Consider the following 14,068-nt stretch of genomic DNA (forward strand, 5'->3'; position numbering starts at 1 on the left):
TAGAAGGGACCCTAGTACCTTTGTGAAAATCCTTGGAGCAGTGGCTAACCCGAATGGGAGGGCCACAAACTGGTAATGCTTGTCCAGAAAAGCGAACCTTAGGAACTGATGATGTTCTTTGTGGATAGGAATATGTAGGTACGCATCCTTTAGAGCCACGGTAGTCATAAATTGACTTTCCTGGATAGTGGGTAGAATCGTTCGAATGGTTTCCATCTTGAACGATGGTACCCTGAGAAATTTGTTTAGGATCTTCAAATCCAAAATTGGTCTGAAAATTCCCTCTTTTTTGGGAACTACGAACAGATTGGAATAAAATCCCATTCCTTGTTCCTTTATTGGAACTGGGTGTATCACTCCCATCTTTAACAGGTCTTCTACACAATGTAAGAACGCCTGTCTCTTTATTTGGTTTGAGGATAAGTGAGACATGTGGAACCTTCCCCTTGGGGGTAGTTCCCTGAATTCCAGGAGATAACCCTGAGAAACTATTTCTAGTGCCCAGGGATCCTGAACATCTCTTGCCCAAGCCTGAGCAAAGAGAGAGAGTCTGCCCCCCACTAGATCTGGTCCCGGATCGGGGGCTACTCCTTCATGCTGTTTTGTTAGCAGCGGCAGGCTTCTTGGCCTGCTTACCCTTGTTCCAGCCTTGCATCGGTTTCCAGGCTGGTTTGGGTTGTGAGGCATTACCCTCTTGCTTAGAGGATGCAGAATTAGAGGCCGGTCCGTTCCTGAAATTGCGAAAGGAACGAAAATTAGACTTATTTTTGGCCTTGAAAGGCCTATCTTGTGGAAGGGCGTGGCCCTTTCCCCCAGTGATGTCTGAAATAATCTCTTTCAATTCTGGTCCAAATAGAGTTTTACCTTTGAAAGGGATGTTAAGCAATTTTGTCTTGGATGACACTTCCGCTGACTAAAGACTTTAGCCAAAGCGCTCTGCGCGCCACGATAGCAAACACTGAATTTTTCGCCGCTAATCTAGCTAATTGCAAAGCGGCATCTAAAATAAAAGAGTTAGCCAACTTAAGTGCGTGAACTCTGTCCATAACCTCCCCATATGGAGTCTCTCTACTAAGCGAGTTTTCTAGTTCCTCGAACCAGAACCACGCTGCTGTAGTGACAGGAACAATGCACGAAATGGGTTGTAGAAGGTAACCTTGCTGTACAAAAATCTTTTTAAGCAAACCCTCCAATTTTTTATCCATAGGATCTTTGAAAGCACAACTATCTTCGATAGGAATAGTAGTGCGCTTGTTTAGAGTAGAAACTGCCCCCTCGACCTCAGGAACTGTCTGCCATAAGTCCTTTCTGGGGTCGACCATAGGAAATAATTTCTTAAATATAGGGGGGGGGGGGGGGGGGAAAGGTATGCCGGGCTTTTCCCACTCCTTATTTACTATGTCCGCCACCCGCTTGGGTATAGGAAAAGCGTCGGGGTGCACCGGAACCTCTAGGAACTTGTCCATCTTGCATAATTTCTCTGGAATGACCAAGTTGTCACAATCATCCAGAGTAGATAACACCTCCTTAAGCAGTGCGCGGAGATGTTCTAATTTAAATTTAAATGTCACAACATCAGGTTCAGCTTGTTGAGAAATTTTTCCTGAATCTGAAATTTCTCCATCTGACAAAACCTCCCTCATGGCCCCTTCAGATTGGTGTGAGGGTATGACAGAACAATTATCATCAGCGCCCTCCTGCTCTTCAGTGTTTAAAACAGAGCAATCGCGCTTTCTCTGATAATTAGGCATTTTGGATAAAATATTTGCTATGGAGTTATCCATTACAGCCGTTAATTGCTGCATGGTAATAAGCATTGGCGCACTAGATGTACTAGGTGCCTCCTGTGTGGGCAAAACTGGTGTAGACACAGTAGGAGATGATGTAGTATCATGTTTACTCCCCTCATCTGAGGAATCATCTTGGGCAATTTCATTATCTGTGGCAGTACTGTCCTTACTTTGTTTGGACGCTATGGCACAATTATCACATAAATTTAAATGGGGAGACACATTGGCTTTCATACATATAGAACATAGCTTATCCGGAGGCACAGACATGTTAAACAGGCTTAAACTTGTCAACAAAGCACAAAAAACGTTTTAAAACAAAACCGTTACTGTCTCTTTAAATTTTAAACAGAAAACACTTTATTACTGAATATGTGAAAAAGTATGAAGGAATTGTTCAAAAATTACCAAAATTTCACCACAGTGTCTTAAAGCATTAAGAGTATTGCACACCAAATTTCAGAGCTTTAACCCTTAAAATAACGGAACCGGAGCCGTTTACAAATTTAACCCCTATACAGTCCCAGCTATAGCCTTTGCTGAGACCCAACCAAACCCAGAGGGGAATACGATACCAATTGACGCCTTCTAGAAGCTTTTCCAGCAAATTTCAGATCCTCACACATGCATCTGCATGCCCTGCTCTCAAAAAAACAACTGCGCAGTAATGGCGCGAAAATGAGGCTCAGTCTACAACTAGGAAGGCCCCCTGACTGGAAAAGGTGTCTAACATAGTGCCTGCCGTTTAATAAACGGTCCCCAAGTTTATAAATGCAAATTGTCAGCATAAATATGAATAAAATGCCCAAATAAAGCAATCGATTTAGCCCATAAAAATGTCTACCAGTTTTTTTTAGCCCATATTAAGCCCTTTATTCTGTTTGTTTGACTAAGAAAATAGCTTACCGGTCCCCATGAGGGGAAATGACAGCCTTCCAGCATTACATGGTCTTGTTAGAAATATGGCTAGTCATACCTTAAGCAGAAAAGTCTGCTAACTGTTTCCCCCAACTGAAGTTACTTCATCTCAACAGTCCTATGTGGAAACAGCAATCGATTTTAGTTACTGTCTGCTAAAATCATCTTCCTCTCACAAACAGAAATCTTCATCCTTTTCTGTTTCAGAGTAAATAGTACATACCAGCACTATTTTAAAATAACAAACACTTGATAGAAGAATAAAAACTACATTTAAACACCAAAAAACTCTTAACCATCTCCGTGGAGATGTTGCCTGTGCAACGGCAAAGAGAATGACTGGGGTGGGCGGAGCCTAGGAGGGACTATATGGCCAGCTTTGCTGGGACTCTTTGCCATTTCCTGTTGGGGAAGAGATATCCCACAAGTAAGGATGACGCCGTGGACCGGACACACCAATGTTGGAGAAAAGGGAGTTGACAGAAAAAAGATAAAGAGTTCAGAAAAGAAAAGGATTCCATAGAAAGCACTTCTCATGTAAAACACCATAAAATTATATCAGACTTGTGATGACCAGCACTCACACTGAACTGGACCCAAAAAAGCAAAGAATTGAAATACACTCAATTGATGAAATGAAGTGAACAATTTATTGACTAAACAAATATATTATAAAAATATATATTGCTAACCACAGTGAATAAAAACATAAGCCATGGCCATGGCAATAAAAATCAACAGCTTATATGATGCTAAATTAGTCACAATAATATTGCATATTTAAAGCTCAAAGGGATATGTGATATAATTAATCCACAAATTTACCCCTAAAAAATGCGGTATAAAATATCCACAGTAAATGCTATGTGCAACAAATAGAGACTGTATTCAATTAGCAAAAAAAGCACTGGAGGTATAGTCAGTCCATCAATAATATGTAACCATGATTCTTAAATGCTGTATACAGTGCAGTCAGTACTTCAGTTAAAAGTTCAGTAACCAACAACTGTGAACAAAGCAAGCAGGGAAGCAGCAGTAAGCGTTTAGGCTGTAGCAAGATGTAAAATTAAATGCAATCCAGCATGATGTTCAATGCAATGTTAGCGCTTCAACAGTTTGAAAAAGATGCAGTTGTTAGTCACAGTATGCGTAATAACAGCAGAGGTTAAGCATGTAACATGTTAATGCTCAGCGGCATGCAGTGATAAAATAAACTGAATATATGCAGTGACCAACATTAAGCCGGCATAGATTTTATAGGTGACAAGATATCTTGTAAGAAGACAGTACTGTAAATGCATATATGTGGCGGTGAATCAATATTTGAGGCGATATCCTACAGAGAGCTATACGCTCATCTAAGGGGCCTTCCGTTAATTCTCACCACTCCACCATGCGTGACACTTATCTCCAATGTGCGATGCTGACAGACTGTGCAAAATCCTCCAGTTACTGTTCGGTAACTTCTACCCGGCCATGTCTTATAACAGCAACCTCCTCCTTTACTCGGGCGGCCTTTCCCGAGTCATGTGCAAACACGCAACACGTGTTTCACCGCTAGGAACTTCCGGTGCGGCTTCTTCACAGCGTATCAGTGCACTTATTATCTTTAACTTTCTCAATTTCTGCGAGGAATTGAGTGATCTCCCCCTTTAGGGGATTTAGGGTCCCCCTTGTGGAGAGATATGGTTAATACATTGCCGTCTAAGGAAATATTTGCTATCTCTCCAGGCGAAATGTTTTTTTTACCATCAGAGTCACATAGGGGAATCTGATTATCTGTTTGTAGGATAGTGATTTCAGGTACACGTGACAGTTATGTCAGGTGAGAGATATGCCGGACCGCTCATAATTAATAGGTCTTTTTACTTGTGACCAAATTACATTATTTATGCAATCAATTATGGTGCTTAATCGCTTCAGGAGATCACTACCAATAATTAAACGATCAGTTGGTAGATCCACTATAATGACAGGGTGTCTTATTACCCTGCTCCCCAGCTTTAGCTTTAACCATGCCGTACCCCAAACTCTGAGAGAATCGCCCCAACACCTATTAGTGAACCATCAAATTCCTTTAGTTTAGGTTTGTGGAGTGTCAGCTCATTTAGCTGTGTGTAGTACCTGTGGGATAAAATAGTTGCCTGAGATCCAGTATCAATTAATCCCATGATAGGGTTTGAGACTGAATCCTGGAGCTCAGCTAATACATAATATCTCCCTGCAGTTTCTACCATTTCACACAGAAAATTTGCATGCTTACACAATTGTGGGCTTCGCCACGTTTTACCTGTATCAACCACTTTACCTGATGTAGAAGAATTTTCACTCTTACCGGTCTTTTCCTCTATAATAGGGCTGACAGGGTCCCTGTGTACTGCATCTGTGGAAATAAGGTTAGGAGAAAACTGCAAAGGAAGAGGTTTGTTAGAGCTTCCTGGTTGAGGCTGCTCGTCATCACAGCTAAATCATCCGTTCCTGGTCTGTAGGGAGAGAACATGATTAGTACCATTATTAACATTTATCATTTCGTTTGGTATATCTCTCCCTTCTCTCTCAGGTAATACCGGAGTATTTATGACTGTGCCTGTGGTCCACTGCTGGCCACTGGCTGTACCCCTAAAAAAGGATTATTAGGGTTCTGAGCCGTCAGAACTTGACTCATATTAGTAAATAGTGTACATAATTGACTTAACTGTGTACTAAGTTGGCTCACTTGATTGTACAAGCTTTTTTACCCATGGACCGATATTTTGATATCCCAGGGTACTGATTCCTGGATCCTTGGGATCCCTCAGAATCATATCTATTGTTTCTATTTTGACGTGGTTGTCTTTGGGGTTCAACTTGTTCAGCGTTAATATCTTGGGGAGCACTATTTACTTTGGGTGTCTAGTTACCCTGAGAGTATTTTCGCCACTTTTGGTATTTATTTTTAAGGGGATAACTATTTGTCTGGGTATGCCCCCCATTTTAAATATATTCTCTCTGCACCTCGGCCCTTGATGGGGGAGGGGCAGAGTTAAAACTTTGTGGGGAAGGCCTATTTTCTCGGGCCACTTCCACATAAGTTTTCTTTTTAGACTCTAAGTTTATAATTTTGTACTCTCTTTGGTCAGCCAGTCCAATGAGCAGTGCTCATCAAAATCTCTAGCCAAATTAAGTTTGATGTGTGAGGGTAGTGCTTCATAAAACAGATTCACAAATTTTGAATTTTCAAATATGGGGTAGACTTCAGCCATACTGTACGCACTTTTTAGTACAGAAAGGAATTCTATAGGGCTTTGATTGGCACTAAATTTTAAACCATACACAGCTATTTTCGCAGCTGTTTTAGTGCAATATTGCCCGAACTCCTTTTAGCACTGTTGTTTTGTTTCACTCCAGGAATGAATATTCATATCCTTTAATGAAGCAAAGAACTTGTGATGTTTACCCTCAAATACCCAGGGCAGACATTCAATTTTTGACTGCTCACTAGTAACATTCATTATGGATAAAGCATTCTCATAGGTTTCTAAGTGGTCAATAATAGAATTGGTTCCCTTGTTGAAAAATGTAGGCACTGCACCACTTAAGAAATTAATTATTTTAGGGGTGTCAAATAGCTTATTAGATGTATCTTGGGCTTTCCTAGGGACCTTATTCTTGGGGCTGGAGCATCCCCTATCTGCCCTATATTTACTATAGGGAGACCTCTAACATACATTAGTACTATGTGGGCTATCTGGATAGCTGGCTCTGCCCCCTGACTCACTATTATCACTCCCCCCCCCCCCCCAAAGTGTAGCAGTTCCCTGAATTTAAAACATGCGGTAACTGTCTATTTGGGAAGTGTACTTCTAACCCAATAGGGGTCCTTTGTATAAATTATTCCCTAATGTTCTGCAGTTCATTTCACATCAATTCTTTAAGGGTTTTTAAAATACCTGCATTATTATTTTCATTATTTTCACTATCAAGAGAGGGGGTTTCATTATGGCGAGATTGTCTTTTTAATTCCTTTAACTCTTTTTGGTTTTGTGCGAGTTGTTTATCTAAAGCTTGTATTTGAGCTAGTAATTTTTGGTTATGCTTATCTAAGGTGTCCATGTCTTATTTAAATGTAACAATTTTATTTTCGGCTATTTCTAAATTCTCTTTGCATTTGCGTGATGAGTGAATACCATCTTCTAGCCCCTGTAATTGCAATTCCTTTTCTATAAGGTAAGTGAACATTTTGTCAATAATGCATATTACAAGGGGCCAGGATTTTAGTATTAGTTCATTGCGTTTTTTGAGACTTTTGCAATGATTAATTTTTAATAATTCCTGGAATAACTCACTTTTTTCATTCCATCTTCCATTATCAATAGCAATATTTTTAGCCTTAATTGCAAGCATATCCATATAATCATTTAAATCACCCGCAATATTACACCTATTTTTAATGTGCTATAACGTCCATTCTAAGGAGATTAGTAAGGGGTAATTTTGGGAAACATATTTCAACACTGAGTACAGATTCATTTGATTCACTTCTAGTAACAGACATTAATATTTTGGCTTAGTATTTGGTTAAATTAAAACGCTTATACAATTTTTACCAACGAGAAAAAAAAATATGTCGGTATATATGAGGTTACAAAATTATTATTTATTATTATCTTAGCATTTACCTCCAAGAAAATGTTGGTGTACTTATTTCAGCAGTTGTCTACCAATAAAATGTATATACGTAACAATTAAAAATTAATATTTATTCCTTTGTTCTAGATTAGTTAAATTTATAAACACCTTGAATTATATTTAGGTAGAAACTAGATTATGAATCAATTATGCACGCTTATTCCGTTACAGTATTCTATACACCAGATCATAAAAAATATATTTTTAAAATTAACCTTGCTCACAATGAATCACATTAAAATACCACAATAAAATACCGCAAACTTAACAGTGCTTAATTAATAACTACCAGAGATTTAACCACAATAACCAATTTATGTACAGATCTGAAAGAGTTCAAAATAATGGCTGACTAGCAAATAAATTATTACCATTAAATATGACTGATTCTAATTTACACAGGACTATGGATATAAACTTAAAACACCAAATATGCTCTTCAAATTTCCAGCTGTAATCTAATTATAGCTTTTGAATACCTTTGATTTAAAACATTAAAAATATAGAGCAATCATATACATCACCAAATAAACCAATTTGAAGTTCAGCTTTTTCAAATAAATCCAGTTCACCTCATATGAGAAGTATTGCAATTATGGATAAAGAAAGTTAGGCCCAGGCTTGCTTTATAGAGACTGTGTTTCAAAAGGCAGCAGTTCTGAGTCAGTCAAAATTCCAGCAAAACACCAAAGACCCCTTTCCTTCCTCTTGCATGAGCATGAGTTTATCAAGTGATAACCCTGCATCTATTTTGTAATCATTGGTGAACGTTTTGGTTACGCTCCAACCGGATGCTTGTCCCTTCATTGTCCCTTGGAAATGCATTTCATTGTCCCTGGAAACATATGCGGCTAGATTACGAGTTGTGCGTTAGGCTTAAAAAGCAGCATTGGCCGGTCCTAACGCTGCTTTTTAACGCCCGCTGGTATTACGAGTCTTGCAGGTACAGGTGTATCGCTCACTTTTTTGGCCAGACTTGGAAATACCACAAATCCACTTATGTAAATTGCGTATCCTCTTTTTTCAATGGGACTTGCATTAACGCCGGTATTACGAGTCTGACAAAACGTGAGCGGTAGACCCTCTCCTGTCAAGACTGGTACCGCATTTTAAAGTCAGTAGTTAAGAGTTTTATGGTACGCGGTAGCATAAAATTCGTAACTAAAGTGCTAAAAAGTACACTAACACCCATAAACTACCTATTAACCCCTAAACCGAGGCCCCCCCACGTCGCAAACACTAAAATAAATTTTTAAACCCCTAATCTGCCAAACCGGACATCGCCGCCACTATAATAAATATATTAACCCCTAAACCGCCGCACTCCCGCATTGCAAACACTAGTTAAATATTATTAACCCCTAATCTGCCATCCCTTACATCGCCGACACTTACCTACATTTATTAACCCCTAAATCTAAGTCTAACACCCCCTAACTTAAATATAATTTAAATAAATCTAAATAAAAATAACTATCATTAACTAAATTATTCCTATTTAAAAATAAATACTGGTATATATATATATATATATATATATATATATATATCTTGCTGAGTGTATATAAACACCATTTATATATAATTTATGGGACAATTTACTGTTTTCTCCTAGGTGTGAAATGAGATAATTTTGATATTCTGACACAGTTAAAGGGACACTGTAGTCACAAAAAAAACTAAGCATGGATCGAAAGAAAGTACTATAATAAACACATTTACAATGCCCTTCATGTTTCTAAAAAGTACAGTTTAGAAGAAAATTATCACCGCATTTTAACCATTTCCAAACCCACTCACTCTGTATCTGATAGCGTTGTCAAATCCGGACTGACAACTGAAGTTGGAAGATGGCGACTTTTTTCCGAGCTGTGCATGCGCAAGTTAGCAGGACGTCACTGAATACGTCACTGTATTCATTTTGGTTGTGGATGCAGTAGACCCGCTAGTACTTTGGGTGTAAATTACAATTCATCTGGACCAATCACGCATGCGCAAACCAATTATGCATGCGCAAGTGAAAGGATTTAAGTGCGCGTGTGCAATATAACGACAAAACGTTATAATTATATGCAAAAACGAAGTATCGGATTCGCTAATGGTTTGGGACATGTACTGCCCATATCGGAGGGCTGGAGTATCGGATTGGCTAATGGTTTGGGACATGTACTGCCCATATAGGAGGGCTGGAGTATCGGATTAGCTAATGGTTTGGGACATGTCCTGCCATATCGGAGGGCTGGATTATGTGACGTCACCAGCAAATTTTAAAAATATATTTTATGACGTTATGCAGCTTCATTTATGGATAAAAGTAGGTCACTTTTATATTGTTTATATTTGTGTTTGGAAATGTGGGGTCCGTTTTAAATGAAAATTAAAAAAAAATGTTAGTAATCCTTTAAACATTTTAGATTGACTATATAGCTACTTATTTAATACAGCAGACATTTATCCAATATAGTATAAGTTTCAGATCAATATATATATATATATATATATATATATATATATATATATATATATATATATATATATATATATATAAATATATTATATATATATATATATATATATATTGTTAATATAATCTGGGTATGGAGGATATTGACTTATATGAATTTAAACTCAATTCATTTCATATTCAATATTATCCAAACAGACAATCTCTCAGACTTATCTATTTACATTTACCATACTAAGGTATAAATTAATATTTTGAAATGTATAATATAGGTTGTTTAAAATCCCAAATTGTCTTCCCATGCCTGTAAGTGAATTTTGGCATATTTTCCTTCCAGACCAGGATGCGTATTAAGAATCTTCAAGGGGCTTTTGTGATCGAACATTTGATTGCCAAGTATGTGTTAATTACTATCTTCCTGAGCTTCAAAGGCCAAGTTTTTAGACTCTCTGGCTCCCTCCCCACAGGGGGCATCCTGGGTAAGATAATTATCAGTATTAGGGCAATTGTTTAAGTCATAGATTTGAGCAAACGTATTGAACAAAGCTGTAATTTAGCATAGAGAGTGGGGAGAACTGAATTCTGATGTGTAATCAGCATTGCATCCAATTTCTGACCCCAGATTTGCATTACACAGGATGTAGCCAGCAATAGTATTAAGCATGCTCAAATTTAATATTTGATAGATTGCATACTTATTTTATCTTATTATATATATGTGTGTAGATATACATATATATATATATATAAAATTTAATAACACTCACCGATATCCTGACAGGTTGTCACACCAAACGACAACACTGACAGCAGGTTTAAATATAAAGCCTGCAAGCTGAAAGGATTACCTATGAAGACCTTTAAGTTTTCTATCTAAAGGATCCTTAAAAGAGGAACTATCCTCCAAATCAATAGTGGTGTGTCTAGCAAGAGTGGAAATAGCTGCATCCCTCTTAGGAATAGCTTCCCACACTCTCTGTATTAACAGAAAAAAAGAAGAAACATACATTGAAAATATGTGCTTTCTGACATTCCTTAGAAATTAGTTCTAAAACACAGGCGTAGGAAAACGGGAAGGCTATTTGGGAACTTCCTTAAATAATTTATAAATTGTCTTAACTGGTTGCTTATCTGTAGCAGGACAATCATCTACCATTAAAGCAATTAAAACTTCCTGCAATAAAGTATGAATATTCTCAAGCCTAAAATTAAAGGATAGTCTGGCACAGTAGCAGGGTCCTGGAATTCAGAGAGATTATGCTCAGCATAACAGTCCTCAGACTCAGAAACATCCCTATCATCAGTCCTAAGGGAAGCCCCGATAAGTTAAAGACCTAAGATCGACCACCTTATGGGAGCAACTTTGATATAGCAAAAACCCTTACATACTCTGAAGTGCAGCAAAACCCTGTTCTAGCGTTAGAAATATACTTAACACATAAAGTACATAGCTGAGCAAGGGTACACACCTGAGAATGCTTACAAAACAAACACAAACTGGAATGGGTTAAAGTATCAGAGGGTCTCCCTTCTAAAAGGTCAGCCTGAAATGCACTAGTTTGCTCCATAGTAACAATAAGGAAGTAACTTACTCAGATAGACAGAGAGAGACCTAAGCATTTAAGCAATCAAAATCGATTATTAACCTCAAAAGGAAGAAAAGTCACAATGTAAAACTGATTACCCCTTAAGAGGGAAACAGTAACATTAATAATAAGGTACTGTCAAATAAAATCTAAAAAAACTGTGAAAAACAGCAAAGGCTTTACATAGCAAATAACAGCACATAAAGTGTTAAATAAAATTTGTACCCCAAATTTAAAACCAAGCTCTGTCAATCAGAGCACCTTACCACCTCCACCTGTTCTGAAAGCCTTCCTCACATGCTAAATACAGAAACATGAAAGGATTTATCTCAGAAAGGTGCGCATAAAAGCACTCAAAAATGGTTAACTCTTAGCGCAAGTGCACTACCTGTGAACGCTAAAGCCAAGAATCCGAAGGAAACAAGAGGGAACTTTATGCAGGTGAAAGAAAATGCACTGTGTAGAGCTCAAAAGTAACTTATGAGCGTACTAAACTGACCGCTATAAATTTAAAACATCAGAAACCTTAACAAAAAATCTAAATTTTAAAGGTACTGTAAACTGCTACTATAAGGTATATGGTGTACAAATATATGTCCCCAGACTATGCATGTTTACAGGTTCATACAAATAGCCAGTGGGCTATGAAAATGGAAAGCCCTTACCTGTCAGGACCTTCGTCCGCTGTGATAAATTCAGCTGCAGTAAATTGCTTCCAGTAAACAAGCCCATCCTAGGCAGTGCAAGCACAATACCAAGGATCTAAATAAGTAACAGCACCTACAACCCTGGGTATTGATGGATAGGTCCACATTTACCTATTAAGGACAATAGATCCCACAGGAAGCAGATCACTAGAGCCCAGGGAATTAGTGGACAAGTCCAAGATGTTTCACTGCCTGGCTGATGACTCCTTGTCTACCTCTCTGACCAACAGGGTACTGCGAGGAGGATATGTGTATAGATTGTTTAGAGGAACCCTTTTCAAAGACATGTAGGTCTGCACTTCACTTTCACCTCACTCCTCATCAAGGAGGCAAATAAAAATGACTGAGGATCATGGGAAGTGGAAGGTATTCAAAGCTCTGGTGTGTTGAGGTCTCTTTTGCCTCCTCCTAGTGGTCAGGAGGGGAATTCCCACACATGATAACTGTGCATTCTAGTGAGCTTCATTAATTTTCTATAGAGGTAAGCTCACAACTCTCAAGGAATTTCTGGCCCAATCTCTTTTCTTAAACCATTCAGTGAGGTCTCTGAATGTGAGGGTTGGCATGATATTTCTCGGTAGGCTAACTAATTTTAGATCATTGACCCCATTTGATTGTAAGTCACACTCTGACTGTTGTGATTGTCACTAACAGTGCTGGCGTTATTTAAATCAGGTACTGTTGCTATTAACCTACGGGCCTGATTATCTGAAGCTCTCTGGTCTGATGAGATTACTGCTAGGTCCCCCAAAAAATGTATAGCTTTTTATCTCACTGTGCAGTTTTCTAGATGTAGAGAAACAAATTATATTATAAGGTAAAAAAAAAAAAGGTTTTGCATGATTTTTCTTTATTCAGGTGAGTTTTTTACCATCAGACCCTGAGAAATTGATCAAAAACTGCCAAACTGCCAAGTCATTCAAAGCTTCTTGTCATTAATAAAAAAAAATTAATGTGACTTGACAGAGATTTACAAGAAATTGGAAAACTTGTTTTTAGAAAAGACAACCAACATTAATGCATAATGTCTTGAGCTTGTGAAACCGAAAAATAAAAGAATTTCAGAACCGTAAAGGGATACCCAAAAGTGGAAGCACTAGAAAGTGATGCAGCATAGCTGCAAAAAGCTGACTAGACAATATCACCTGAACATCTCTGTGTAAGAAAGGAAGATATTTTATCTCAAAATGTCCTCAGTAGCCAGCAGCCAATCAGGGTGCTAGTCCTGGGACTTGTAAGGGAATGTGCATCTGGCATGTGAAGGCACAGTCATGTTAGTTCCCTATAAGTTATTAGTTAAAGGAAAATCTCATGAGATCACAGCAAATCAACGTGTGACCTTAGCACTGATAAAGCTAGTTGGCTGTTGTTTTTCCTTTTTTCTTCACATGCAGCTGACAGTAGCTGAACAATAACTGTTCACAGAGCACTTACTATTGTGATCTGAAGAATTTATGAGGTAAAATATCTTTCTTTTTTACAGGTGATATTGTCTTGTAAGCTTTTTACAGTTATGGTGCATTACTATTACTAGTCATATGGGTATTACGTTGCATTAATTAACGTAGACTTGAAGCAGTTGATTAGATGTTTGAGACTGAAATAGTTAACAAAATTAAAATTAAAGTAATAAAATAATTAGTGTGTGTGTGTGAAAATGATTGGGTAAATAGATTTTATGTGAACAAAAAAAAGATATTGGATTAATCACATAGCAAAGATAATTTTATTTCAAAGCAAGAGACTTATTTTTAAAGTTTAAAGCTAAATTCTAATAAATAGGAAGCAGGATGATTGACAGGTTAAACTAAAACTGGCTCAAGAGGACCGATCTATTGCAAAAGTATGTTTTACCAGATTTAATATCTTTACTAGCAGCCGAACCTCTAACAGAATGAGCTGATAAAACAGACTCCATGCCAACTTCAGTCATTA

This window comes from Bombina bombina, chromosome 2, assembly GCF_027579735.1.
Source record: "Bombina bombina isolate aBomBom1 chromosome 2, aBomBom1.pri, whole genome shotgun sequence".
NCBI classification, from domain to species: Eukaryota; Metazoa; Chordata; class Amphibia; order Anura; family Bombinatoridae; genus Bombina; species Bombina bombina.